This window comes from Schistocerca serialis, unplaced genomic scaffold (genome assembly GCF_023864345.2).
Source record: "Schistocerca serialis cubense isolate TAMUIC-IGC-003099 unplaced genomic scaffold, iqSchSeri2.2 HiC_scaffold_1169, whole genome shotgun sequence".
Taxonomy (NCBI): domain Eukaryota; kingdom Metazoa; phylum Arthropoda; class Insecta; order Orthoptera; family Acrididae; genus Schistocerca; species Schistocerca serialis.
Genome location: NW_026047369.1, coordinates 172,501 through 177,500, shown reverse-complemented (window position 1 = coordinate 177,500; position 5,000 = coordinate 172,501). Strand labels below are relative to the sequence as shown.

The following is a 5,000-nucleotide window of genomic DNA, read 5'->3' as shown; positions in this document are numbered from 1 at the left end:
ACTTTAATATACGCTATTGGAGCTGGAATTACCGCGGCTGCTGGCACCAGACTTGCCCTCCAATAGATACTCGTTAAAGGATTTAAAGTGTACTCATTCCGATTACGGGGCCTCGGATGAGTCCCGTATCGTTATTTTTCGTCACTACCTCCCCGTGCCGGGAGTGGGTAATTTGCGCGCCTGCTGCCTTCCTTGGATGTGGTAGCCGTTTCTCAGGCTCCCTCTCCGGAATCGAACCCTGATTCCCCGTTACCCGTTACAACCATGGTAGGCGCAGAACCTACCATCGACAGTTGATAAGGCAGACATTTGAAAGATGCGTCGCCGGTACGAGGACCGTGCGATCAGCCCAAAGTTATTCAGAGTCACCAAGGCAAACGGACCGGACGAGCCGACCGATTGGTTTTGATCTAATAAAAGCGTCCCTTCCATCTCTGGTCGGGACTCTGTTTGCATGTATTAGCTCTAGAATTACCACAGTTATCCAAGTAACGTGGGTACGATCTAAGGAACCATAACTGATTTAATGAGCCATTCGCGGTTTCACCTTAATGCGGCTTGTACTGAGACATGCATGGCTTAATCTTTGAGACAAGCATATGACTACTGGCAGGATCAACCAGGGAGCTGCGTCAACTAGAGCTGAGCAGCCGGCCGCCCGGGAGTGTGTCCCGGGGGCCCGCGCGAACACGCAAGCGTCCGCTCAATTATTCTGCAAACAGGAGGAGGCTGAGCTCCCCTGCACAATACACCTCGAAACCCTCTCAGGTCCCGGCGGCGCGCAGCGCCGTCCTAAGTACTTGGTCGGGTTCGAGAGAGGCGCAATCGCCCGGAGTTTGGCGAGTAGACGCTTTAGGTGCGACCACCCGTGCTCCCAACTGAGCTTGCCGCTGCCGACAGAGGCCCGGGAGCGTGCTGTCGTGGCATTGCCGGCGGGAGACAACACGCGCCACCTACGGTGGCCGGCAGCTCCAACGCCAGCGCCACAGAAGGACAAAAGCCCCACTTGGGTGCCGAAGCGAACTCTCCCAGCACAGCGCACGCGCCAACACGTCCGCACAGCTGCGATACAATCCACCTGCGAGAACCGCAGAGGCGACCGAGCAGCAGACGGCGTCGCGGCGCCGAGCGCCGGGCGGCGGCGCATCCTCAGCGCACACAGTCCTCAATCGGACCAGCACACTGCAGATGTCCACCGCGCTTCGCACCGGGCCCGCGAGGACCTACTTTGGCCGCACGGCGCCGCGTGCAGGGTGCGCCGGCGCGCAGCTACGCCGCCTGCCGCCTCCGTCGGCCGGCGCGCCTGCCACTGGCCGCCCCCACCAGCCGGCTGTAGCGCGTGCGCCCACGCACCGCGCGGCCAGCACGCCGGGAGGCCCCCCCTCACCGGCCGGGGACGGTCCCACCCAGCCACCGCCGCGTATCGCTTCACACCCACATGCCATTCACGTTCGTGGGCATGGTGGGTATCGCTGAAACAACCGGTTGGTAGCTCAACCGATCGTCGCCATCACTGATTCACCTCTAGCGAGAACAACCGCACCACAACGGTTTACCAGTTCTTCATTTGCGTAACGTCACCAGCAAACGTAGACGTCCATCGCCATTTGCAAATTCAACGACTGTTGCATGCCTGTGTCAGGTGTCACGACACACTATGTCTGCCCACATACACGCAACAACATGTGCACGCTTCGCGAACACGTGGAAGGTGGCCCCCGTACGTATGCGATGTCCATTGCGCGAACGACTGTCAACCGGCCTCTGTCGCATGTCGCAGATGTGGAACGCAGTGCACCATGCTATCACGGTGTGTGAGAAGAGACGACTACGTCTGACAACACGCGCCACTACATCAACAGACGGCTCATGCCGATCGCCATCCACGGCATACCATACTGCAATCCAGCTCTTATAGGGAGACGACATGTAGCTGAGTGCACAATATTTGGACCGTATGGTTCGCCGTTGTTGGCGCAGTCGTGGTACGGTCACACATGTACCACGATGTATCATTCAGTACATGAGGACCAATGTGCAGTACAGTGTGTGATTTGGACGTACAACATCAGCGGACAGTTGACACAAGCCGTACCACAACGTAGGCTGTGCTTCGCCATGCGAATGCCAATGAACAACTGCGAAGGGCATTGAGCATGTACGTCCTGCTGCCATCCGCATTACAGTGTATAGCTGCAAGGTGTTTAACATGAAGCGATACTCTGGGGACCGGGCAGTGCGAGTAGCAAACTATATTGCGGGGGTTGCAGTTAGGCAACACTACACTAATTTAACGCGTCGTATGACAATTACAGAGCAGGTTAAGGCCCAACGTGTGTTGGGTTAAGGCCCAACGTGTGTTGGGTTAAGGCCCAACGTGTGTTGGGTTAAGGCCCAACGTGTGTTGGGTTAAGGCCCAACGTGTGTTGGGTTAAGGCCCAACGTGTGTTGGGTTAAGGCCCAACGTGTGTTGGGTTAAGGCCCAACGTGTGTTGGGTTAAGGCCCAACGTGTGTTGGGTTAAGGCCCAACGTGTGTTGGGTTAAGGCCCAACGTGTGTTGGGTTAAGGCCCAACGTGTGTTGGGTTAAGGCCCAACGTGTGTTGGGTTAAGGCCCAACGTGTGTTGGGTTAAGGCCCAACGTGTGTTGGGTTAAGGCGCAACGTGTGTTGGGTTAAGGCGCAACGTGTGTTGGGTTAAGGCGCAACGTGTGTTGGGTTAAGGCGCAACGTGTGTTGGGTTAAGGCGCAACGTGTGTTGGGTTAAGGCGCAACGTGTGTTGGGTTAAGGCGCAACGTGTGTTGGGTTAAGGCGCAACGTGTGTTGGGTTAAGGCGCAACGTGTGTTGGGTTAAGGCGCAACGTGTGTTGGGTTAAGGCGCAACGTGTGTTGGGTTAAGGCGCAACGTGTGTTGGGTTAAGGCGCAACATAGGTTAGGTTAAGGCGCAACATAGGTTAGGTTAAGGCGCAACATAGGTTAGGTTAAGGCGCAACATAGGTTAGGTTAAGGCGCAACATAGGTTAGGTTAAGGCGCAACATAGGTTAGGTTAAGGCGCAACATAGGTTAGGTTAAGGCGCAACATAGGTTAGGTTAAGGCGCAACATAGGTTAGGTTAAGGCGCAACATAGGTTAGGTTAAGGTACAATATAGGTTAGGTTAAGGTACAATATAGGGTAGGTTAAGGCGCAACATAGGTTAGGTTAAGGCACAACACGGGTTAGGTTAAGGCACAACACGGGTTAGGTTAAGGCACAACACGGGTTAGGTTAAGGCACAACACGGGTTAGGTTAAGGCACAACACGGGTTAGGTTAAGGCAGAATACGGGTTAGGTTAAGGCACAATACGGGTTAGGTTAAGGCACAATACGGGTTAGGTTAAGGCACAATACGGGTTAGGTTAAGGCACAATACGGGTTAGGTTAAGGCACAATACGGGTTAGGTTAAGGCACAATACGGGTTAGGTTAAGGCACAATACGGGTTAGGTTAAGGCACAATACGGGTTAGGTTAAGGCACAATACGGGTTAGGTTAAGGCACAATACGGGTTAGGTTAAGGCACAATACGGGTTAGGTTAAGGCACAATACGGGTTAGGTTAAGGCACAATACGGGTTAGGTTAAGGCACAATACGGGTTAGGTTAAGGCACAATACGGGTTAGGTTAAGGCACAATACGGGTTAGGTTAAGGCACAATACGGGTTAGGTTAAGGCACAATATGGGTTAGGTTAAGGCACAATATGGGTTAGGTTAAGGCACAATATGGGTTAGGTTAAGGCACAATATGGGTTAGGTTAAGGTACACATTGTTGTAAGGAAAGGTGTTTTGGGGGGGGGGGGGCGGCAGTTTGTTGATTGTGATTATCGTAAGTAAATGACTGCGGCATCATCTGATTTGCCACGTCAGGGTGCACCTTTGGCTCATAACAGGCGGCGCTCTGATTCCATGCTTGTGGCAGACCTGTGTCTTTCATTCCTGCCATTGTTTGTGTGGTGTGACAGGAGGCAGTATTGTGATGTTGGGTGCACCCCTGTGTGGGACATGTGTGGGTGTTGGTGGCTTAGCTGAGCAATGGTGGTTGTCGGAAGGGTGGGATATTCTGTTTTCCGAGTGGACCTCCCGGTCTGGTTATGATAGTGTGGATTGTCTAATGTGGCAGAGAGGATGCACTGGGTGTTGTTCCATGCTGGTGCTTACATATCGTCTGCGTGCCTGTTACAGGCAGAGAGTAGTGCGTGATAAGAGTGTCTGGCTGACGTGTGATTGTGAGCAGAGTCTTTCAGCATGTATACGGACAGGTCTATACATTATCTGTATTCTGATGGCTCTATCTATTACTAATCAGCGCCGTGTATACGTTTAATCCGGTTCCAGTCGAAACTATTGTATCTCTGTACATTAGTGACACGGCGAGCCCGGTATGTAGTTACTCGTCTCGGCAGCTTCCACCGGTGTATGGCAAATGATTATAAGGAATCAGTCTAGTCGTCAATACCGATAGTCTGACGTCACATGTCTGGGGTGGGGGACGCTGCGCCCTTCCGGTGGGTCATGGCCTAGGAAGACTCTTCCCACGCAGGGGGGCTTGGACTGTCATTGACTCTTCCGAGTAATATACTTGCCGTACGTTTTTGCGACTGCGAGTGCAACGCTCACCGGTACCGACATGGATGGAGCGCCTCCTAGCTGCCGCTGAGCATCTGCATTCGTACAGAGAGCAACGCGATCGCGTCTGTAGCTCGTACGTGGTACAGCTCGCAGCTCATGTATATGGACAGCGGGAATGTCGCATATTGGACATAACTCTTCATGAAACGCACGTTATAGGGGTGGATTGCACATTGCGAGTGCGAGCAAAGTCCGCCGTTCATCCGCTGGAGTTGCGAGTTGGGCGGTTGGGGTGGGGCACGAACGGGTGCAGGTGGAGTGATTGCCGGTCCACGACTTCGTGCGGCAGAGGCGCTGGCGTTGGGGTGCTGTTGTCGACAGAGGATGCAG

At 53.9% G+C, this 5,000-nt stretch overlaps 1 non-coding gene across 1 annotated transcript in view; it reads right to left on the bottom strand.

Moving 5' to 3' along the window:
* The window catches only part of LOC126433578 (small subunit ribosomal RNA), a 1,910-nt gene extending 1,284 nt beyond the window's left edge, over nt 1-626 (bottom strand). The window contains exon 1 of the ribosomal RNA XR_007578591.1: nt 1-626. This exon is cut by the window's left edge and continues 1,284 nt beyond it. This is a non-coding gene — a ribosomal RNA (small subunit ribosomal RNA).
* Nucleotides 627-5,000: the final 4,374 nt, after the last annotated feature.